At 43.4% G+C, this 25696-nt stretch overlaps 1 protein-coding gene across 1 annotated transcript in view; it reads right to left on the reverse strand.

The window, feature by feature from the left end:
* SAR1A (secretion associated Ras related GTPase 1A) overlaps positions 1-3921 on the reverse strand; it is a 28782-nt gene extending 24861 nt beyond the window's left edge. Inside the window, exon 1 of the mRNA XM_073685726.1 lies at positions 3749-3921. The gene's annotated coding sequence lies outside the window, so the exon portion shown is untranslated. The remainder of the gene's footprint in view (positions 1-3748) is intronic.
* Positions 3922-25696: the final 21775 nt, after the last annotated feature.

A 25696-nucleotide genomic window follows, 5' to 3' on the forward strand; every position in this document is an offset into this window, starting at 1 on the left:
CTTGGCCATGTCCCTGAGTATCGCACACGCTTGATTGTTCGGTGACCACGCTTCAAAAGTTTGGAAATTTCAAGACTTCTGCATCCCTCTGCAAAATATCTCACAATTTTGGACTTTTCAGAGCCTGTCAACTCTCTCTTCTGACCCATTTTGCCAAAGGAAAGGAAGTTGCCTAATAATTAAGCACACCTTATATAGGGTGTTGATGTCATTAGACAACACCCCTCCTCATTACAGAGATGCACATCACCAGATTTACTTAATTGGTAGTTGGCTCTCAAGCCTATGCAGCTTGGAGTAGGACAACATGTATAAAAGTATCATGTGATCAAAATACACATTTGCCCAATAATTCTGCACACAGTGTACAGTGAAAATTTTTTCGCCTTCTTTCACTTTTGGAAATGCAATACAAAATGAAAGTTTAAGGGTTCACAGCTAGTAAGATAATGATGACTTGTCCTTAGGATACGTCATCAGTAAAGGATCATAGAGGGGGTCTGATGCCCAGCACCTCCACTGACCAGCTGTTACCAGATGCGACTGCAGGCAGATGTAGCCAGTGCACAAAGTGGAACAGCACAACTCCGTACACCGTGGCTGCTCCCGGGTATAGCAGATCCGCTCCTATGGAGTAAGCGCTGATCTGCAGTACCTGGCAGCGGATGCTACATAGTGTGATGGAGCGGTGGTTCCGCTCCGTACACGGTCTACTCCTGGCCGCATCCAAGGCTGTTCACAGCTGATCGGTGGAGCTGCCGGGTGTCAGACCCCCAACAATCCGATACTAATGACCTATCCAAAAGAAAGGTCATCAATATCGTACTTGTGCAAACCCCTTTTAAAAACTATTGTAAAGTGATGAACACAATCTAAAATCATCAATCCCGTATGGCCAAGGAATTTCCAAAATCATTAATGCCGTATAGCCAAGGAATTCCCAAAATCATTAATGCCATAGATCAAGAGAAGCAAAACCTGTAGACTTTAAATACCATGTAGGCTCCTCCAGGAGGCAAACTGACTTAGTGCTCACCCAGCCATATTGTAAGCATATCAGCTACCAGCGTCCTAGGATTTGTCCACTACTTCCGCAAAGCACTTTACTAACAACAAGGCTCTGTTCAGATCATGCCGAGCCAACTGTTGTAGGGTGAATGGAGCACTATGGATCTGTTTGCCGTATATGCGGGAGCTTTCCAAATGTATACGCCATAGTGTCTTAATATGACGTGAACAGAGCCCAGGTAGCCAAGTGTCTGAGCTCAAGACATCATTATAACATCACACACATACAACTGGGCGTTAATAGTCCTTAACAATTCACATCACAATTACATGGTAGGGTTATACTCCATGTGGCTATGGGGGTACCTCCGCATACCCTCATGAGGCTCTGCACATTACCTTATTAATTCTTCTATGGTGAATAAAAAGAGGACTTGAACTCTATAGCGCCACCTATTGGAAGCCGCAATCCTACAAGTCACAATCAACCCTTTAACGAGTCGTGCAATATGACTTAGGATAAAAGTCAAAGCAGAATCTCAATTTGCAGACATGGTGTCTCGGGCTGTTGGCCCTCATCTGTGCAAAGTATGAGAACTGATTTGGCTGCATGAGAGGCTCTGGACTGAGGTCTAAGGGGTAATGGTGGAGTGACATACCGGCTCTGGCATGTCAAGGTAAGGAGGCTTATTCGCCGTGCAATGCTCTTCTGGGAAACATAATATGCAAATTGCCTCTTCAGAGAAAAAGAGGAACTTACAAATTTATATATGGCATGTCTATGAAATAGTGAGTTTAGGTCAGGAGACCTGCGATCAGTTTGGGCAATGTAGCCCGAATACAGACCAAGAAATATGGTATTCTGAACCCAGTCCAAATAGCATAAAAGGGTAGTGCCCTTTAGAAAAGTGTTTCCTATAAGTTCTGTTAGTAGAAAAAAACAAAACAAAACCGCTTCTTTACTCACCCTTCCTGGGTCCATGGCAGTCTCCCTGTGCTTGTTGTACTGCTGACATCACATCAATAGCGCTGCAGCCAATCATTGAGCTCAGCGGCTCTACCGATGTACATAGCATACAGATTGACTGCAGTGCTGTATATGTGATGTCAACGCTGCAGACAACAGCACTGGACACCAGGAGCAGCGGAAATTCAGCACTGGACACTAGGAAAGGTGCGTAACCACCATTTGTTTCTAGTACTAACGGAGGCAAGGTAGACAAAATGGGGAAGTTCCACCAACCAAACAAGTCACGGGGCAGCCAGGGCGTACCGCTGTCCGCCCATCACGTCACGGGGCAGCCAGGGCGTACCGCTGTCCGCCCATCACGTCACGGGGCAGCCAGGGCGTACCGCTGTCCGCCCATCACGTCACGGGGCAGCCAGGGTGTACCGCTGTCCGCCCATCTCGTCATAGGGGAGAGATGATTTTTGGTGAACAATCTTGCACCCACTTAAGGAGAATACAATTTCTGTTATACATGTACTATTACAGGACGCCTATACCAATATGTATGTACTAGAGGATGACTAGCTGAAACCAGAGGTGGCCGCTCTGTGGATGTGCAGTGGACGTATCAGGAGATCCACACAAGGATGTCTTGCATGTGGGTAATCCCTGGCTCGGCTGTACCCCATTTTCTTGCACTTGAGGTGGAATCCGAGGAGTGTACATGGGGCCTGTAGTTACCAACATGAAAACAGACATCAGAATTTACCACCGCACACACGAGACAAAAAGTCCATGTTGGCTTGAATAATGGCAACCAGCATCCCCTGCTGAACGTTGCCAAGTATCACCAGGATAAAGGGTACTGACGTAAGAGGCTAACAGTGCGGACTATGACGGTATATATGATGTGTATACAGCACAGAGGAGGATCACCAATTACAGTTAGTCATTAAAACTAAATAAAGATTTTAGATTAGAGCAGATGCAGAATTAGTAGATAAAAGTCAACTAAATGCTCCAGTAGTGACGATCTGGGGTCTGGAGCCAAGAAATGTGATAGACAGGGACACGCAGGCAGATACCTGACCCAAAGGCCCATCATTTTGACAGGTCCAGGATACAGTCACCGTGGACCATGGGAACTGTGATCAGAAGCATTAGAATGTGGGTACACATGGATGATATCCTACGATTGTGGCACACGTTGGCCACGCTGAAGATCTACAATGCCCAAACAGTTTTGCACATTAGAGGTGCCAACTAAATAAAAAGAGACATATTTATACAAATAATCAAATATGATAGTCTCATCAGTGTGTATACAGAGGTCATGAGGACAAGGGTCAGCCCTCGGCGCCCCCCGTACTCAGTGCCAGGAGCAGCCCTCGGCGCCCCCCGTACTCAGTGCCAGGAGCAGCCCTCGGCGCCCCCCGTACTCAGTGCCAGGAGCAGCCCTCGGCGCCCCCCGTACTTAGTGCCAGGAGCAGCCCTCGGCGCCCCCCGTACTCAGTGCCAGGAGCAGCCCCGGGCGCCCGATACACCAGTGCCAGGAGCAGCCCTCGGCGCCCCCGTACTCAGTGCCAGGAGCAGCCCCGGGCGCCCTATACACCAGTGCCAGGTTGCGCTTCCCACTCCCCGGTATCGGGGCTGCTGTCCGCACTGACTCCGTCCGGCCCCGGTGTGATCGCAGCCACGTCCGTCTGATGTTACAGACACAGCCCTGCTGCATGCGGCCTCCCCAGCGCTGGTCTCCTCCACCATGATCCTCCCTCGCACAGATTACATTACCTTCTTCCGTCTCTCCGCTTCTCCCCTTTCGTACCCGGTGGCGGCAGCGACGACTCCTCCTCTTCTCCCGGCCCGGGGCCTTGGACACTAGCTAGTAAGAGAAAACAGACACCGCACACCGGAAATACGTAGCAAAAAAGGGCAGCCCGGACTGACAGCGGGAGGTAGAACGGCTTCATCCGGCTGCACTGCGCATGCGTGCGGGGTTTGGCCAACGTGAGAGTGCGAACTGAGCATGCGCAGTAGCTATAGGTATGCGTGTCACCCATCGACGCAGGCAAGAAGTGCAAGCCTGAGGCAATGCGAGAGGTTCGGCTGCGTGGCTCTTCTCTGGTCATGTGACACAGTGATGACGTAGAGGACAGAAAGTCACAGGGAGTTCCCGACTTTTTGTTTTCCCTTAGTTCTTGTAATGCGCTTGGAGGGTGTTCATGTCGGAGCTGCGGCTCTGGGTTACTGCTCCCATAGATTAAGGTGATTTATGGACATTTTATCGGCTGCACCCATTAATCTGGACTATGGTTAACATGTACTTTTACTTTAAGGCCTCCTCCATAGAGTGTGTTCCAAAAACTCACAGAAAATGCAGGAATAACTGGTAACAATAGCTACAGTCAATGGTGTAGTGTGAGTTGTTGGTGCCCACTAAACCAGTAATAATAGTGCCCTATTAAGTAATGATGCCCCCAAGTGTCCCTGCCAAAACTAACAATGCAAACACCCACAAAAAAGTACAGTTTATTCTCACCTAATGGGAGTCCTCTTGTCCCCCCGGCACATACGGCGCAATGTAGTGATGTCACTGACGTAGGCACGAGACTACAGCAGCCTACAGGGCAGAGAATGGGGGCAGGGAGGTAATGGCTCTATCACGGGATCCAGCTGTATCCGCATCATGTTGTCACCGATATAGTACAATGAGGGGCTCGCCTGTGGGTCTGGGGCACCCAGCGAGAAGCCCGGGCATGTGTATTCACCCGAATCTTTGACTCTAGCGATGCTTCTACTACTTACATTTTTTCATTTGAAGTATTGCACTTCAAAAATGTTTGCACCCACGGCCACTGACCCTATGCCAACACCTCCCGTGCTATGCCCCCCGCTAGAGTATTTGTACAGACAGTGGGGGTTCACTAATATGGGATTCATACATTCTGGCCATCTCATTTAAAGGGAACCTATCATGTAATTTTTAGCATCCAAACTGTCCCTGGTGTGTTATGATTCAGTGTGCATCACTAACACGTTTTCTTCATTAAAAACAGCGTTGAGCCTGTAATCATGTCCAAAATTCACTTTATATACAGTGGTCGCCAAAAGTATTGGCACCCCTGCAATTCTGTCACATAATACTCAGTTTCTTCTTGAAAATGATTGCAATCACAAATTCTTTGGTCTTATTCTCTTCATTTAATTTGCTTGCAAGGAAAAAACACAAAAGAGAATGAAGCAAAAATCAAATCATTGATCATTTCACACAAAACTCCAAAAATGGGCCAGACAAAAGTATTGGCACCCTCAGCCTAATACTTGGTTGCACAACCTTTAGCCAAAATAACTGCGAACAACCGCTTCCGGTAACCATCAATGAGTTTCTTACAATGCTCTGCTGGAATTGTAGACCATTCTTCTTTGGCAAACTGCTCCAGGTCCCTGATATTTGAAGGGTGCCTTCTCCAAACTGCCATTTTGAGATCTCTCCACAGGTGTTCTATGGGATTCAGGTCTGGACTCATTGCTAGCCACCTTAGAAGTCTCCAGTGCTTTCTCTCAAACCATTTTATAGTGCTTTTGGAAGTGTGTTTTGGGTCATTGTCCTGCTGGAAGACCCATGACCTCTGAGGGAGACCCAGCTTTCTCACACTGGGCCCTACATTATGCTGCAAAATTTGTTGCTAGTCTTCAGACTTCATAATGCCATGCACACGGTCAAGCAGTCCAGTGCCAGAGGCAGCAAAGCAACCCCAAAACATCAGGGAACCTCCGCCATGTTTGACTGTAGGGACCGTGTTCTTTTCTTTGAATGCCTCTTTTTTTTCCTGTACACTCTATGTTGATACTTTTTCCCAAAAAGCTCTACTTTTGTCTCATCTGACCAGAGAACATTCTTCCAAAACGTTTTAGGCTTTCTCAGGTAAGTTTTGGCAAACTCCAGCCTGGCTTTTTTATGTCTCGGGGTAAGAAGTGGGGTCTTCCTGGGTATCCTACCATACAGTCGCTTTTCATTCAGACGCCGACGGATAGTACGGGTTGACACTGTTGTACCCTCGGACTGCTGGGCAGCTTGAACTTGTTTGGATGCTAGTCGAAGTTCTTTATCCACCATCTGCACAATCTTGCGTTGAAATCTCTCATCAATTTTTCTTTTGTGTCCACATCTAGGGAGGTTAGCCACAGTGCCATGGGCTTTATACTTCTTGATGACACTGCGGACGGAAGACACAGGAACATTCAGGTCTTTGGAGATGGACTTGTAGCCTTGAGATTGCTCATGCTTCCTCACAATTTGGTTTCTCAAGTCCTCTGACAGTTCTTTGGTCTTCTTTCTTTTCTCCATGCGCAATGTGGTGCACACAAGGACACAGGACAGAGGTTGAGTCAACTTTAATCCATGTTAACTGGCTGCAAGTGTGATTTAGTTATTGCCAACACCTGTTAGGTGCCACAGGTAAGTTACAGGTGCTGTTAATTACACGAATTAGAGAAGCATCACATGATTTTTCAAACGGTGCCAATACTTTTGTCCACCCCCTTTTTTAGGTTTGGTGTGGAATTATTTCCAATTTGGCTTTAGGACAATTCTTTTTGTGTTTTTTCATTGAAGACAAATTAAATGAAGATAATAATACCAAAGAATTTGTGATTGCAATCATTTTCAGGAAGAAACTGAGTATTATCTGACAGAATTGCAGGGGTGCCAATACTTTTGACCACTACTGTAGTTAGATAGTGCCTTCTCACTCAGTCATAGGGGTGTGCTTCCTTTTCATTCAGTCACCGGCATCGCCGCCTACACAGTTTGATTGATGTTCCGGGTGGTTGCTCTGACGTCACTCGAATCCACTGTAAAATCCCACACTTGTGCAGTGTCGAGTGGGGAGCCATTCTTGCACAGTGTCAAGCGGGGAGCCGCACCTGCGCTTGCTTCAGTGCGCACACACGGGGATCCACTTGTCATGGCACATGTACGACTCCACACTGCAACCGACGCTGATGCAGAATTGTCAGTCAGATGGATTACAGCATGGTACAATATGTCGGACAGGTGAGTATAATGTGTTTTTTATTTTATTCTTATTTTAACACTTGCTGGACACAGCGGGGGCACAATACAACTCTCAACATTGTCCCCTGCTGATGCTGATCGTAGCACAAGCAGGGGACAATGATGAGTGATGCCTACAACACAAACTACCGCTGATTACCAGGTGCCGGCATGTTTTATCCTTATCACACAGACACAGATATCTGTTTTTTCAGTACCGGAAATATCAGGACATGTGAAACAGGCCTAAGAGAGTTTGCAATATTCCTGGCCACCTACTGGTAAGCAGTGTTTCCAAAATGTTCAAGGCCCGGATGTTCTGTATCCTGTAATTAGAAGGAGCCACTAAGTACAAACAAACACCCAGGAGGTGTAAAATGGGGCATAGAGGCTGTGTGTCCTGAAAATAGAGGTGTGTTTATGGAAAATATTTTTACCAAGGATCTCCTGGACATGAGTCTTCAAAAGTTGGCGGTACATCAGTTGTGGTAAGGTTAAAAAAACAAATCAAAGAAGTGGTGGCAACTCAAAAGCGTATTCCCATCATGCACCATTGTTGCAAAAAAATTTTTTACAGCTACTATGTGTGAAGCTTGTTTTTTTATTTATTTTTAACCAACAAGCCTGACGGCTCAAAACATCTAGTAGCCACTATCCCCTGTCCCAGCCCATTGAGGTCTCGTGTAGTAATATTTAGCCTAACTGCAGTACAAGTGTATGGAGTGAGGTCGCGCCCACTGGACGGGCTCTTGCCGGAAATATACATATTGCATACATCAACGCCGTTCCCGACTCAGAAACCGGGGAATCCTCACAGTGCACTGTTCGTGCTCTGGGGGGAATTCATAAGTCTGCAGTCACACAGAGTGGCTGCTGACTTATCAGTTTAGACCTGACAACCCCTTTAAGGTTATATGGGACCAGTACTATTATAGTGATACCAAACTGATATAATGCTTTTATTTGAAAGAATAAAAACGGTTTAAAATAGATATAATTTTTTTCATCCAAAACAACTTAACAGGCCAAGTTACATGTTGACATCGCATCCTATGAACTTGTCAGATATTGGATAGTGTCTGCTTGTATTTCTTTACAGGGTGTCAGAATATCCTCCCAGAGCTGCTGTTTAGATGTGAATTGCCTCCCACACTCATAGATCTGTTACTTGAGGACACTAAAGGTTCTCAATAGGGTTGAGGTCTGAGGAGGATGGTGGCCACACCATGAGGTTCTCTCATTTTATGCCCATAACAGCCAATGACTCAGAGGTATGCTTTACAGCATGAAGATGATTTTGCTATGAATGGCACGGTTCTTCTTTTGGTACCATGGAAGAAAGTGTTCAGTCAGAAACTATACACTTTTCTGAGATCATTTTCACACCTCTAGGGATCCTAAAGGGGCCTACCAGCTCTCTCCCCATGATTCCAGTCTTAAATATGACTCCGTCAATTCCTTGTTGACGTCGCAGCCTTGTTGGGACATTGTGGCCAATCACTACTCCATCCATCTAGACCGTCCGTCCACAGCACTCATCAGTAAACAAGACTTTTAAAATTAGTGTTCATGTACAGTACAGACCAAAAGTTTGGACACACCTTCTCATTTAAAGATTTTCTGTATTTTCATGACTTTGAAAATTGTACATTCACACTGAAGGCATCAAAACTATGAATTAACACATGTGGAATTATATATTTAACAAAAAAGTGTGAAACAACTAAAAATATGTCTTATATTCTAGGTTCTTCAAAGTAGCCACCTTTTGCTTTGATGACTGCTTTGCACACTATTGGCATTCTCTTGATGAGCTTCAAGAGGTAGTCACCAGAAATGGTTTTCACTTCACAGGTGTGCCCTGTCAGGTTTAATAAGTGGGATTTCTTGCCTTATAAATGGGGTTGGGACCATCAGTTGTGTTGTGCAGAAGTCTGGTGGATACACAGCTGATAGTCCTACTGAATAGACTGTTAGAATTTGTATTATGGCAAGAAAAAAACAGCTAAGTAAAGAAAAACAAGTGGCCATCATTACTTTAAGGAATGAAGGTCAGTCAGTCCGAAAAATTGGGCAAACTTTGAAAGTGTCCCCAAGTGCAGTTGCAAAAACCATCAAGCGCTACAAATAAACTGGCTCACATGAGGACCGCCCCAGGAAAGGAAGACCAAGAGTCACCTCTGCTTCTGAGGATAAGTTTATCCGAGTCACCAGCCTCAGAAATCGCAGGTTAACAGCAGCTCAGATTAGAGACCAGGTCAATGCCACACAGAGTTCTAGCAGCAGACACATCTCTTCAACAAGTGTTAAGAGGAGACTTTGTGCAGCAGGCCTTCATGGTAAAATAGCTGCTAGGAAACCACTACTAAGGGCAGGCAATAAGCAGAAGAGACTTGTTTGGGCTAAAGAACACAAGGGATGGACATTAGACCAGTAGAAATCTGTGCTTTGGTCTGATGAGTCCAAATTTGAGATCTTTGGTTCCAACCACCGTGTCTTTGTGCGACGCAGAAAAGGTGAATGGATGGACTCTACATGCCTGGTTCCCACCGTGAAGCATGGAGGAGGAGGTGTGATGGTGTGGGGGTGCTTTGCTGGTGACACTGTTGGGGATTTATTCAAAATTGAAGGCATACTGAACCAGCATGGCTACCACAGCATCTTGCAGCGGCATGCTATTCCATCCGGTTTGCGTTTAGTTGGACCATCATTTATTTTTCAACAGGTCAATGACCCCAAACACACCTCCAGGCTGTGTAAGGGCTATTTGACCAAGAGGGAGAGTGATAGGGTGCTACGCCAGATGACCTGGCCCCCACAGTCACCAGACCTGAACCCAATCGAGATGGTTTGGGGTGAGCTGGACTGCAGAGTGAAGGCAAAAGGACCAATAAGTGCTAAGCATCTCTGGGAGCTCCTTCAAGATTGTTGGAAGACCATTTCCGGGACTACCTCTTGAAGCTCATCAAGAGAATGCCAAGAGTGTGCAAAGCAGCAATCAAAGCAAAAGGTGGCTACTTTGAAGAATCTAGAATATAAGACATATTTTCAGTTGTTTCACACTTTTTTGTTAAGTGTATAATTCCACATGTGTTAATTCATAGTTTTGATGCCTTCAGTGTGAATGTACAATTTTCATAGTCATGAAAATACAGAGAAATCTTTAAATGAGAAGGTGTGTCCAAACTTTTGGTCTGTACTGTATGTCTGGGCCCACTGCAACCGTTTCTGCTTGTGAGTACTGTTTAGGAGTGGCTGAATAGTAGGTTTAAGCACAACTGCAAGCCTCTGGAGGATCCTACACCTTGAGGTTTGCAGGACTCCAGAGGCACAAGCATTTTCAAATACCTGTTTGCTGCTTTATGATGGTATTTTACCAACTGCTCTCTCAATCCGATGAATTTGTCTGGTAGAAACCGTCCTCATTATGCCTTTATGTGCACGAACTCGTCTGTGCTCTGTAGCAGCCACAGATCTCTTCACAGTATGATGTACACACTTAAGTTTTCGTGAACTGTCTCATGTTTTCATACTTTGTCCAAGGCATTGCACTAATTCATGCTTTTCGTCACCAGAAAGATCCTTTTTCTTTCTCATATTGTTTGAAGCCTGTGGTCTGCTTAATAATGTGGAACATCTTTCCTAAGTAGTTTTCCTTTAAAGGGCTTGTTCACTACTGGGATAACAACTTCTCATTCCCCATGTTTGGCCCTGATAAAATAAAAACGCTTATAGTCACTTCCCGTGCCGGCGCAGTTCCAGCAGTGTTAGCATTCGCATTCCCGGGGCTCTTGTGCAGTTGTTATGACACATGAGCCCTGCGCCCAATCTGCGCTGGCATCACTGTCCCCACCTTCTGACATATACTTAATCAAGAGGGGGTGGGAGCTGCGGCTGGCCACTCACTTCCTATTGATTACCAATACTTCTGAAGGCATAAACAGTGACACCATTTCCTACAGGTGCTTCTCACTAAATTACAATATCATCAAAAAGTTAGTTTATTTCAGTTCTTCAATACAAAAAGTGAAACTCGTATATAGAGTCATTACAAACAGAGTGATCTATTTCAAGTGTTTATTTCTGTTAATGTTGATTATGGCTTACAGCCAATGAAAACACAGTCATTATCTCAGTAAATCAAAGTAATTAACAAAAAACACCTGCAAAGGCTTCCTAGGGGTTTAAAAAGGTCCCTTAGTCTGTTTCAGTAGGCTCCACAATCACGGAGAAGACACTGCTGACTTGATAGATGTCCAGAAGGCAGTCATTGACACACTTCACAAGGTCCCAGAGTTCCAATTTTCATTTGGAAATACAGGTCCCAGAGTCTGGAGGAAGAGTGGAGAGGCCAAAATCCAAGCTGCTTGAGGTCTAGTGAGAAGTTTCCACAATCAGTGATGGTGTGGGGAGCCATGTCATCTGCTGGTGTAGGTCCACTGTGTGTAATCAAGACCAAAGGCAGCACAGCCATCTACCAGGAAATTTTAGAGCACTTCATGCTTCTCTCTGCCAACAAGCTTTTTGGAGATGGAAATTTCATTCTCCAGCAGGACTTGGCACCTGTCCCCACTGCCAAAAGTACCAATACCTGGTTTACACACAACAGTATCACTGTGCTTGATTGGCCAGCAAACTCGCCTGATGTTAACTCCATAGAGAATCTATGGGGTATTGTCAAGAGGAAGATGAGAGACACCAGTCCCAACAATGCAGACGAGCTGAAGGCTGCTATCAATGCAACCTGGGCTTCCATAACACCTCAGCAGTGCCACAGGCTGATCGCCTCCATGCTACGCCGCATTGATGCAGTAATTGATGCAAAAGGAGCCCCGACCAAGTATTGAGTGCATTTACTGAACATACATTTCAGTAGGCCAACATTTTGCATTTTAAAAACATTCTTCAAGCTGTTGTTATAAAGTATTCTAATTTACTGAGATAATGACTTTTGTGTTTTCATTGGCTGTAAGCCACAATCATCAACATTAACAGAAATAAACACTTGAAATAGATCACTCTGTTTGTAATGGCTCTATATAATATATGAGTTTCACTTTTTTGTATTGAAGAACTGAAATAAATTAACTTTTTGATGATATCCTAATTTAGTGAGATGCCCCTGTATTCATGAAAGCCTTCAAGTTGGCCTCCTGATGAACCATTACCACAAGGAGAAATGTGTTGAGGCGCATCATGTGAACACCAAAGTGTTATTGACACATGATTTGTGTTTTTGGGTTTGAAGGAATAAAGACTATCTGATTAACATGTAGACTTTAATACATATAAGACACAAGTTCCGTTTACACTTATATAAGGAGTTATCACTTATTTGTTTATCTGCCACATATAGTAAACTATCTAATATAGAATTTTTAGTCCAACATCAATTGTCTATGTCAATGATTATATAGTTGATTCTCTAAACACCAGCTCTTTTTTCTTAGATTCTGAGATTTTTTTGATTTGAAGCTTTTAGAGAATTTCAGAGCTCATATCAATGATTCTTTATAGATATATATGTATCTTGTATGTTTGTAGTAGGTAGGCTAGGGTCCTTGTAGGGCCGGCCACGGTTGAACGGGGGCACCATCTTGCATTTATCTAAGGGTGCCAACCTCCGCGGCATAGGCAGGGACAGTGTTAAAGGAAAGATTTTTGATACAAGCTAGTATTCATTGTATCGTTCCTGATATCTATATGTTAGTGGACTATCCATCAGTGAAATCCTTAGTTATCGTGTATGGATTACAGTGGGCTGTGCGCGGGCGATCGACGCCAGGTGTCAGCTGACTCTCACAGCTGACACCTGGGACTCAGTGCCAGGAGCGGTGTCTGTGAGGAGCGGTGCGCCTCATCAAAACCGGTGAGCACAGTGACAGTGTGTTTCCTCACCGGTTTTGATGAGAACTGACAATCCGGCAAGAGAGCGCACTGTCAGTGCGCATTGTAAGGAGATTACCCAGCGTGCAGGAAAAGCAGAGACCAGCCCCGCCCCAGAAAGTAACGTCACTTGCAAGGGGGTAGGGCTGGTCTCTGCTTTTCCTGCAAACAGGGTTTTCTCCTTACAATGTGCACTGACAGTGAGCTTTCTTGCCAGCTCATCAGTTCTCATCAGAGCCGGTCAAGGAGTGCACTTTTAATGTGCATATCGCATGCTCAGTAAAGCAGGGACTAGCCCAACCCCTGAAACGGATGTTACTGATGACGCTTAGTTTCAGGGTGTGGGCAGAGATTGCGGCAGTGTCATCCTCTGCCACCTGATGACATCTCGTTTGAGTATCCCCGCATGCACTGGGATTCTCAAACAAAGCGTCATCAAACAGAAAGAAGGTAAAAAAAATCAGAATTGGTGTGTGTGCTGTCCAGCAGCTCAGCACAATCAACTCACTGCTAGAACAACACCCTTCTTAAACTCCTAGCATACTGCTGCGAATTCTACGTTATTGTACTTGGTTTATTCATTGAGCTCTGGTGTCATATTCCTGCTGTTTCTCTATTGATCCTGACCAAGCTTGTATCCCTGACAGTTTGTCTCTGTGATTCTCCCTGATCTTGACTTAGCCCTGTACTTTGCTCAGGTCTACATACTGGTATCTGACCTTGACTGTTTCTCTGACTTTTGCTTACTGATTCTGACCCTTCAGTTACTGTCCTAGCTTAGTTCAACTACCCGTACCTCAGACGTGTTCCTCTAGCCAGGTGCTACTCTGTGGATGCAACCTAGAGGGCTTCATTGTACATCCAGATCTTTGTATAAGGTTCAAACTGTGAAGACCGTGGGTTCCTCTGGGACCTGCTAGGTGTAGTGGCTTGTGCCAAGCCTGTCCAAGGTTTGCTTTTTGAGCCAATGGCCTGAGACAGACTTTACATGAATGAGTCTATAGTAAATCAATTGCCCTGTTAAACCCAAAATTGATCCCAGACCATGTCAAAGAGATCAATCTGGATTTTGAGTGACAATGTTTAGTAGTCCATTTGTTGTACCATACTTGTTTCCAGCAGCAATTAGACAGTGAACTGCCTTTAAAAGATGTAGAAGTAATCTGGAGGACCAGTTAACCATACCTCCAGGAAGAATGTTTAATAGATGAACAGATGGGTATAAAGCAGGGGTGCACCACCTTTTCTAGTCTGAGGTCCACATTGACATATTCAACAATTTCCAAGGGCCACAATAAAGCTTAAAGGGGTACTATATTTTGGCATATGAAAAGCATATGCTTTAAATGTCTAGGAGATTCTGGTGCCACTACTAGAACTCCCACCTGTTCTTAGATCCATCATCTCGGCCATTGAGTCATTGATGGAATGACTTAGTTCATGGGTTGATAATCTTTTACAACCTTTAAAATGGAGATATACAGGTTACCTCAAGGATAGCTTGTCAATTTTCATTGGCCATATGAACAAGTTTGGATAGTGTGATGTGGTGGGATGTTATTCATGTATATCACATGATTTAGCTTTGACAGCTATTTCTCTTGTTCTCAAAAAATATAGTTCTTATAGAGATCTCTGTAAATTTATGTGATCTTGTTTTGATTTTCTTTTGAGTTATTATTTTTTTTACCATTAACTGAAAGAGTCCCAATTGGGTTGAACTTTTTACCAACTATAGCTAATTTGTTTATGTCCTGGTGGGAGGTAGAATTTAGTTACTACATTCACCAGGACATATGGTACGGATGTTACATTGATGATTTCCTACTTTTATAGGATCGAATTGTGACGTTCGTGACATCGTTTATAACATACATTACTAGTAATAATGTTCATTTAAAATTAAAAGGGAAATATATCTGGTCATAAGGTAGATTTTTTAGATTTATTGGATTTATTTTTAGAAGGTGATCTAACAAAAGGGAGAGTGGTTACTACTTTTTATATGAAACCTTCAACTTTCTTTTTTGTGATTTTAGAAGTTACCATCTGCCACTTACTATTAAATGTATATTCACAGGGTTGTTTATTCGAGCTATGAAAACTTGCTCTGATGAACATTTGTTCTCCATGGAAATAGAAAAGTTTGTGAATTCAAAAGTGGATGCTGGAACAAGTGCAAATCGTGGACAGAGACAAGTCAAAAAATTCTCTAATTCTCAAAGAAGATTGGAATATGAAAAATATTCACCTAAATTCGTTTTTGTCTACTCCTTTTAGTAGTAATTTTGGAGAAATTAGGAATAATTTTTGTTTTAGAAATTTCTTCCAATCCTGTACTAGGATGAAAACCTGTATAAGATTCTGTCTAATGGGTGTATGGTAGTGGCAAAAAAATATAAAAATTTGAGAGTCCTCAGTGATTGATAATTTTTAATGACTAACTGAAAAGATGGTAACAAATCGCAAGCTTTCGAAAGATTTCTATTTGTTACCATCTTTTCAGTTAGCCATTAACCCCTTCACAACATTTTACGGGAGTTTATGTCATGGTCGAGAAGGGGTTCCCTCAAAATGACGTAAATTTACCTCATGGCGATCATGCGGGCACAGAAGCACGATCGCTGACAGGAGTTCCGCTTAAATGATAGCTGTGCTCCAGCTGTCATAGCCAGAAGCAGTTCCTGCACTGCCCTGGAACATTTAACCACATAAATGGCGCGATCGATAGCGATCGCTGCATTTAAAGGGCTGGGGAAGAGGCTCCTTCTCCCTTCTTATCGGCGCCTTTGCAACATCTTCGCAAGGGCCCTATTGTTCCCATGGAAACCCAACCTGAAGAATAAAGTCGTATTATCACTTATACTGCATGGTGAACAGTGTAAAAAATAAAATCAATTCTTGACCTGCTGTTGATTTGTTCACTCTGCCTCCCAAAGAACGTGGTAAGGCTCGGCTCACATTTGTCCTGCGCTCTACGCTGCGCACTTACATCAGGGTTTCTGTGTAAATCTCTATGGGATCCAGCGGGTGGAGCAGCAGCCAACAAGTCTCTATGCCAAACCTGGCTCATTGTTGTGCCTGAGATGCTCAACTCACTCAGGTGAGTACTACTACCTACGTTGAGTCTCTTACTTGTCCTGTTTAATCTACGCAAGGTGTGCTTCTCTCTCTCCTTTTCTTATAATCTCTGAAATACGTGATTCAGATGGAACTCAGGGCGGAAGATTCTCTACAATGATGCAGATGGAAACACTTTGGACGCCGTCTGTCCTGTGATCCAGTGGTGTCCGTCTTTTTAAGCGTGCATAAAAGCATGGTTGGCCACAGTTTTGTGCACCTCTGAAAAGAAGGACAATGCTGAACAGAGGCCAGATGGAGTCCAGAGTAACTCTGCTGCCCTATTATAGTGAATGGACCCGTCGGGTGTTTCATCTGATTCATGTCATTCGGAGATTTAGATGGAAACCCCAATATAAGTCCTCAGTGTAGAGCACAGGATAAATGTGATCCAAAATTTTATGTAAAATGTTCCCTATAAAAGATTCAACTTAATCCACACAAAAAGCAAGTCCCCATCTGTTAACGGAAATTTAGGGAGCTTCCACTTTACTGGCAGCATAAAGGCTCTGGAAAAGCGCTACGGCTCCTCGACTCCCAGAAGATCTCATGCCTCTCTCCCTTCTGAGCGCCATAGTATGCCCAAACCACATTTAGCATCTGCATGTTTGGCATTTCTGTAGCGATGAGAGCCCGCTTAATTTACGGGGTGCGTATCTCCAGAAGCACAATCTGGGCATAATATACAGGCACTACAATGTACCGGGTACTACACTGGCAGATTTTCAATTTTCACTCAGCAAAATCCATTGCTTCTTGTTTATGGAAAACACTCATGGAGTCAAAATGATCACTACACCTGTAGATATATTCCCAGAGGGGTATAATTTCAAAATGGGGGACACTTGAGAGGGAGGGTATTCTGCTCTTCTGGTACTTAGGGGCTCTGTATATGGAGCCCGCAAACTATTATGCAAAAATGTATTCTCCAATAGTCAAATAGCGCTCCTTCCATCCAGAGTCTCACCGTTGGGCTAAGCAGTACTCTACTGCCACATCTGGGTATTAGCACGTTCAGCAGAAATTGGATGATACATTTTGGTGCCATTTTTACCCATTTTACCATGTGAAATATAAATATTATATAAGCCAAACCTCCGACTCCAACTCCGACTGCTCAATTTCCATGACACCAACTCCACAACTCCTACTCCCTCATACATGGTTAATGTTTAAGTGATAAATTTACTGTAGCAGATTAATCTCAGCTAAAAGTCTAGACCCTTAGATCTGGAATAGGACAGACATTTATAGGACATTTCATAACTTTCCCAAATTCTTATGAAAAAAATATTCCCCACAAACTGCATTGAACTACTGTACCCAATTTATTATATATTTTAAGAGTTGGAGTCGGTCCATTTTATACCAACTCCGATTCCGACTCCACCAAAATGGACATCGACTCCATGACTCTTACTCCAACTCCACAGCCCTGAGGTGAAAACAGGCTCTGGGATGAAGGGGTTAAAAGGTATCAACCACTGAGGAGGACTATATTTCTATCTACTGGCTGACATGGTACAAAGATATGTTTTTCCTGATAGTGGCTAAGAAAAGAAGAACATTGGGAGACATTTTGTTACCTAGTGATGTGACCCGCCGGATGTGTATCAGCACTTGGTTAATCCAGTAAGGATTTATCCATTGTGGAGGCACCAAATGCAATGTGTATGTCTATGCAAAAGGAAACAAGTACAAAATGGGTCAGTAGATTGTGGGGAAGAAATAATACAAAATCACTCCATAAACTGTGACATCAGCCATGTGATATATGGTATCTGGTGCACGGTTTTTGAAAAATTATGTATCGTTGCATTATAAGAAAATTAAGTGTGAATAGCAGAAGATTTGTTAGATAGAAGTAAAGGATCTAAGAACGCATCAGGAGCAGCCAAACATTTAATTAGGTAACATCAAGGACAAATGGATTTTTTTGGTGTATAAAAGGTCAATAAACCCAATAGAGGAGGAAATCGGAAAAATTGAGTGCTCAACCGTGAAGCCTTATGAATTCTTCAGCTCAGCACAAGATCCCCTGCAGTTATGAACTTCAGAACAGATTTGCTTTATGCGTTCTGAATGTTCAGGAGATTTCACTTTTCCATACCATAATATTGTCAATTTTTATACCATAATCTTAACATTTCTTATATTTATACCATATAATTGACATTCACATGGTGATCTACTTGACTTAATTTAGTTATGTTCCAAACTATGTTTAATGTCATGAACTAGTAAGACACTTGTAATACCTTTTTTTAGATGTTTTTTTATAATGGACATTAAATTCAAGTTTTTTCTCCAATATATACAGTACAGTCCAAAAGTTTGGACACACCTTCTCATTTAAAGATTTATCTGTATTTTCATGACTTTGAAAATTGTACATTCACACTGAAGGCATCAAAACTATGAATTAACACGTGGAATTATATACTTAACAAAAAAGTGTGAAACAACTGAAAATATGTCTTATATTCTTGGTTCTTCAAAGTAGCCACCTTTTGCTTTGATGACTGCTTTGCACACTCTTGGCATTCTCTTGATGAACTTCAAGAGGTAGTCACCAGAAATGGTTTTCACTTCACAGCTGTGCCCTGTCAGGTTTAATAAGTGGGATTTCTTGCCTTATAAATGGGGTTGGGACCATCAGTTGTGTTGTGCAGAAGTCAGGTGGATACACAGCTGATAGTCCTACTGAATAGACTGTTAGAATTTGTATTATGGCAAGAAAAAAGCAGCTAAGTAAAGAAAAGCGAGTGGCCATCATTACTTTAAGAAATTAAGGTCAGTCAGTGCGAAAAATTGGGCAAACTTTGAAAGTGTCCCCAAGTGCAGTTGCAAAAACCATCAAGCGCTACAAAGAAACTGGCTCACATGAGGACCGCCCCAGGAAAGGAAGACCAAGAGTCACCTCTGCTTTTGAGGATAAGTTTATCCAAGTCACCAGCCTCAGAAATCGCAGGTTAACAGCAGCTCAGATTAGAGACCAGGTCAATGCCACACAGAGTTCTAGCAGCAGACACATCTCTACAACAACTGTTAAGAGGAGACTTTGTGCAGCAGGCCTTCATGGTAAAATAGCTGCTAGGAAACCACTGCTAAGGACAGGCAACAAGCAGAAGAGACAAGTTTGGGCTAAAGAACACAAGGAATGGACATTAGACCAGTGGAAATCTGTGCTTTGGTCTGATGAGTCCAAGTTTGAGATCTTTGGTTCCAACCACCGTGTCTTTGTGCGATGCAGAAAAGGTGAACAGATGGACTCTACATGCCTGGTTTCCACCGTGAAGCATGGAGGAGGAGGTGTGATGGTGCTTTGCTGGTGACACTGTTAGGGATTTATGCAAAATTGAAGGCATACTGAACCATCATGGCTACCACAGCATCTTGCAGCGGCATGCTATTCCATCCGGTTTGCGTTTAGTTGGATCATCATTTATTTTTCAACAGGACAATGACCCCAAACACACCTCCAGGCTGTGTAAGGGCTATTTGACCAAGAGGAAGAGTGATGGGGTGCTACGCCAGATGACCTGGCCTCCACAGTCACCAGACCTGAACCCAATCGAGATGGTTTGGGGTGAGCTGGACCGCAGAGTGAAGGCAAAAGGGCCAACAAGTGCTAAGCATCTCTGGGAACTCCTTCAAGACCATTTCTGGTGACTACCTCTTGAAGCTCATCAAGAGAATGCCAAGAGTGTGCAAAGCAGTCATCAAAGCAAAAGGTGGCTACTTTGAAGAACCTAGAATATAAGACATATTTTCCGTTGTTTCACACTTTTTTGTTAAGTATATAATTCCACATGTGTTAATTCATAGTTTTGATGCCTTCAGTGTGAATGTACAATTTTCATAGTCATGAAAATACAGAAATTTTTTTAAATGAGAAAGTGTGTCCAAACTTTTGGTCTGTACTGTATATTATATTTGGGTCCTCATTAAGGACGTGACAGTTCACACTGATAAGGTATTGATGCTGTATATTTACTATATTTGGGCTCACACTGAAGCCGTCACAGTTCACACTGTAATGGATTAATTGCAGTATATTTACCATATTTGGATCTTTTCTACGGCCATTTGTGTCTCAAGACAGGTGTGTTGGCCCTTTTAAATTGACTTGCCATTTTTCAGTGTGAATTGTGTTTCAGCTATATGGAAAGGTTAGTGTTTTCAAGTTTATCGTCTGGTGACAACATTGCATCACTATAAAGGTTGGATGTACTACTCATTTATAATTATATGCCTTCTGAATTATACAGTGTATTATATGGTGGATCTTGAGTTAAATATGGATTACTTAAATACATTTTCCAGCAGGATGCTAACTTTAGGAGTTGATTACATTTTGTAACAGGTTATAATTGTTAATGATGTTATGTGATTTTAAACAAAGAACTTTAACCACTTCGCGCCAGAGCCTGTTTTTGCCTTCGTGACCGGGCCAATTTTTTCAATTCTGACCACTGTCACTTTATGAGGTAATTACTCTGGAACGCTTCAACGGATCCCCCTGATTCTGAGATTGTTTTTTTTGTGACATATTGTACTTCATGATAGTGGTAAAATTTCTTCGATATCACTTGCACTTATTTGTGAAAAAATCGTAAATTTGGCGAAAATTTTGAAAATTTTGCACTTTTCAAACTTTAAATTTTCATGCCCTTTAATCAGAGAGATATGTCACACAAAATAGCTAATAAATAACATTTCCCACATGTCTACTTCACATCAGCACAATTTTGGAACCAAAATTTTTTTTTGTTAGGAAGCTATAAGGGTTAAAAGTTGACCAGCGATTTCTCATTTTTACAACAAAATTTACAAAAACATTTTTTTAGGGACCACATCTTATTTGAAGTGACTTTGAGGAGCCTTTATGACAGAAAATACCCAAAAGTGATACCATTCTAAAAACTGCACCCCTCAATGTGCTCAAAACCACATTCAAGAAGTTTATTAATCCTTCAGGTGCTTCACAGGAATTTTTGGAATGTGGAAGAAAACAATGAACATTTAACTTTTTTTCACAAAACTGCTACTTTAACCTCAAATTTTTAATTTTCACAAGGGCAGCCAGAAAAAATGGACCCCAAAATGTGTTGTGCAATTTCTCCTGAGCACGCTGATACCCCATATGTGGTGCAAAGCCACTGTTTGGGCGCACGGCATGGCTTGGAAGGTAAGGAGCGCCATTTGACTTTTGGAATGGAAATTTGACTGGAATCGATAGCGGACGCCATGTTGCATTTGGAGAGCCCCTTTGGTGCCTAAACAGAGGAAACCCCCAACAAGTCACCCCATTTTGAAAACTAGACCCCTCAAGGAACTTAGCTAGATGTGTGGTGAGCACCTTAAACACCCAGGGGCTTCACAGAATTTTATAATGTTGAAGTGTGAAAATAAAAAAACACATTTTTAACACAAAACTGCTACTTTAGCCTCAAATTTTTAATTTTCACAAGGGCAGCCAGAAAAAATGGACCCCAAAATGTGTTGTGCAATTTCTCCTGAGCACGCTGATACCCCATATGTGGTGCAAAACCACTGTTTGGGCGCACGGCATGGCTCGGAAGGTAAGGAGCGCCATTTGACTTTTGGAATAGAAATTTGACTGGAATGGATAGCGGACACCATGTTGCATTTGGAGAGCCCCTGAGGTGCCTAAACAGAGGAAACCCCCAACAAGTCACCCCATTTTGGAAACTAGACCCCTCAAGGAACTTATCTAGATGTGTGGTGAGCACCTTGAACCCCCAGGGGCTTCACAGAATTTTATAATGTTGAAGTGTGAAAATAAAAAAACACATTTTTAACACAAAACTGCTACTTTAGCCTCAAATTTTTAATTTTCACAAGGGCAGCCAGAAAAAATGGACCCCAAAATGTGTTTTGCAATTTCTCCTGAGCACGCTGATACCCCATATGTGGTGCAAAGCCACTGTTTGGGCGCACGGCATGGCTCGGAAGGTAAGGAGCGCCATTTGACTTTTGGAATAGAAATTTGACTGGAATGGATAGCATGTTGGATACCATGTTGCATTTGGAGAGCCCCTGGGGTGCCTAAACAGAGGAAACCCACCGCAAGTGACCGAATTTTACAATCTACTCCTCTGTATAAATTAATCTAGTGGTGGGAAAATAAGTAGATAGGTAAATGGTCACTAAACCCATAGATGAATTCCCACAGAGGTGTCATTTCCATAATGGGGTCACTTCAGGGGGGATTATGCTGTTCTGGCACTTTTCAGAGTACCAGAGCTAAAGAATCCCCCCTGAAGTGACCCCATTTTGGAAATGACACCCCTTTGGGAATTCATCTATGGGTTTAGTGACCATTTTAACTCAATGGATGATTTCCAGAAACAAGCACGCTGTCTGTAAAAAACAAATTAAAAAAATGAATTGGTCCAAAATCTTCCACCTCCACATTTATACCAGGAATGGCGTTGAAATCAGGGCTGAATGGAGCAGCCGAATCCGAAGCCTCCCATCTGGGAAATGCTAGATCATGTGGCAACGCCCCTTGTACACTGGCGTGCGCCAATTCACTAGTAGCAGGGACAGCACTTGTACTGGGCAGTGTTCCCTGATTTGGAGACGTTTCTCCAGTAGCGCTATTTGCCCCTATTGCTGTACTGGTACTTGGGCTTGAGGATGGAACAGAATCACTGCTCATTTCTGAGCTCTCAGTGTCGCTGCTACTAAAGCCCTCAAAATCCATATCTCCATCTGAGATTGCACTGTCATCAGTGTCAGAACATAGCAGGGCATACACCTCTTCTGCGGTATAAGTCTGACGGGCCATTTTATTTTTATATTTTTTGACTGGACTGAACGGACCGGACTGAAAGGACGGGACCGGACTGGACTGACCGGACTGGACTGACCGGACTGATCTGACAGGACTGACTGACCTGACAGGACTGACTGATCTGACAGGACTGACTGACTGATCTGACAGGACTGACTGGACTGATCTGACAGGACTGACTGACTGACAGGACTGACTGATCTGACAGGACTGACTGATCTGACAGGACTGACTGATCTGACAGGACTGACAGGACTGACTGACAGATCTGACAGGACTGACTGACTGACAGATCTGACAGGACTGACTGACTGACAGATCTGACAGGACTGACTGACTGACTTATCTGACAGGACTGACTGACTGATCTGACAGGACTGACTGACTGATCTGACAGGACTGACTAACCCTAACTCTTACTTTCTTTTTTATTTTATTTTTTTCACTTTTACTGTGGCAAGGCTGACAGCTCTTGTCACAGTGTTTCTCCTCTGCTCTCTCACTGAGATCGGAGGAGAAACAATGTATTTATCAGGCAGATCGCCCGGGAAAGTTTGTTGCTAAAACAAACTTCCCTGGTGATCTCTCTGATTGGCTGGTGTGACGCTGACATCATCGAGACTTGAGTCAATCAGGTCTCGATTTTTAGAACCTTGCTCTTAGGTTTTTTCCTTTGCTGGTCACATGACCTCGTTGGCCTATTTAATCCTGCTCCGCCCTTCTGGCTTTGCTGGACTTCATTGTATAACTACTTTCTAGCTAGCCTGTGCTCTGTATCTAACTCTGTTAGTTTGCTTGGTCTACGGACCTCTTTGTTCTTTATATTTTGTTTGTTTGTCTGTCTGCTACTGTTTCTGTTAGGAGGTGTCCCATTTTCCTCCCAGTCCTTAGTACTTGTAGGGATTCCTTCCCCACATCTATAGGTCTCCGTACAGACTAGCTTAGGACTTTAGCAGGTCTGATCGCAGGATCAGGTTCCCTGTTACATCGTAGGGATTCAGCTGAGTTCTATCGTAGGGACAGATCTCCTCTCTTTCCTTAGCTCTGGTAGCAGAACATAACATCGATGATGTCAGAGGTCACAGCACCGGGATCCCCGCCGCTGGCAGGTATGTGGGGGGTCCCGATCGCCGACCACCGGCTGTCACTATCTTTTAAATGCCGCGATCGCTATGGATCGCGGCATCTAGAAGATAGGAACAGGTTAACATCATGGAGACCTGATCCAATCAGGTCCCCATGATGCCACATGTCAGAGCTATCGCTCTGAACCGGTACCGCAGCGCTAGCAGGACCCTGGGGGTCCTGAGCGCTGCGGGACCACCCACCGTTATTAAACGTCGGCGCTGCACAGAGCCCAGGCAGCGCCAACGTTTATGTACAGTGGGCGGTCGGGAACCGGTTAAGTGTCGCAAGTCATCAAGGGATGTCTCTATGTATTCAATTTTAATTAAAGGGAATCTGTCAGCAGCTTTTTGCTACCCCATCTGAGAGCATCATACTGTTGACAAGTAGAAGTTGAATCCAATGAAGTATCACTTAGATTACTGGGTGCAGCCATTCTGACACAATCAGAGCTTTTAGACTTAGAATGAAGCAGAGCTGAGAAAGCTAACCCCGCCCACACAACAGCTAACCCCGCCCACACCAGGCTCTCAAAACATTACGTGTTGCGCTTTTGCTCGTCTCTGTATACAGTGTGAGCCCTCATATATCTTCCTTATATACAGTGTGAGCCCCCACACAGTCCCCCTATATACATTAGTAGCTGCCACATAGCCTCCCTATATAAAGTATGAGCCCTCACACAGTCCCACTATATATAGTATGAGGCCCACATAGCCTCCCTACATACAGCATGAACACCTACATAGCCTCCTATATACAGTATGAGCCTTCACATACTTCCCCTATATACAGTATAAGTCCTCACATAGCCCCTTATAAAGAGAAATGTATATAATTTTTAAGTATTTTACAGAAAACAAAAAATGAATATCGGGCTATTCTTAAAAATAACAGTCTGCATTTCTCTTTACAAACTCATAATATGTACTCTCTTTTTGAGGATTTAGCATTCTTGTGAATCACTAACCTAATATTTAGTTGTATACCCACAGTTTACATAGTCAACCAACTTCTGGCACCTGTCAACTGTTATTCCAGCCCAGGATGCTTTGACTACATCCCACAATTTTTTGGAATTTGTTGGCTTTGCCTCAGAAACGGCATTTTTTTATGTCACTCCGCAAGTGTTCTATCGGATTACGGTCTGGGGATTGGGCTGGCCACTCCATAACCTCAATTTTGTTGGACTGGAACTAAGATTTTGCTTGTTTACTGGTGTGTTTAGGGTCAGGTATTGTTGAAACACCTATTTCAAGGTCATATCCTCTTCAGCATAAGGCAACATGACCTCTTCAAGTATTTTAATATATGTAAACTGGTCCATGATCCCTGGTATGGGTTAAATAGGTCTGGCACCATAGTAAGAGAAACATGCCCATATCACGATGCTTGCTCCACCATGCTTCACTGTTTTCAGAGTGTACTGTGGCTTGAATGCAGAGTTTGGGGGTCGCCTGGCGAACTGTCTGCGGCCCTTGGACCCAAGAAGAACAATTTTACTTTCATCAGTCCGCAAAATGTTTCCCATTTCTCTTTAGGCCAGTTGATGTGTTCTTTGGCAAATTTTATCCACTTCAGTACATGTACAGTGCGACTTTCGGGGACTTCTTGCTAAGAGATTTGCTTCACACAGGTGTCTTCTAACTGTCACAGTACTCACAGGTAACGAGACTGTTTTTGATCATCCTGGAGATGATCATTGGCTGAGCCTTTGCCTTTTTGACTA

This window comes from Phyllobates terribilis, unplaced genomic scaffold, assembly GCF_046119375.1.
Source record: "Phyllobates terribilis strain yellow unplaced genomic scaffold, ASM4611937v1 Scaffold_5__5_contigs__length_657084704, whole genome shotgun sequence".
In the NCBI taxonomy this organism is placed as follows: domain Eukaryota; kingdom Metazoa; phylum Chordata; class Amphibia; order Anura; family Dendrobatidae; genus Phyllobates; species Phyllobates terribilis.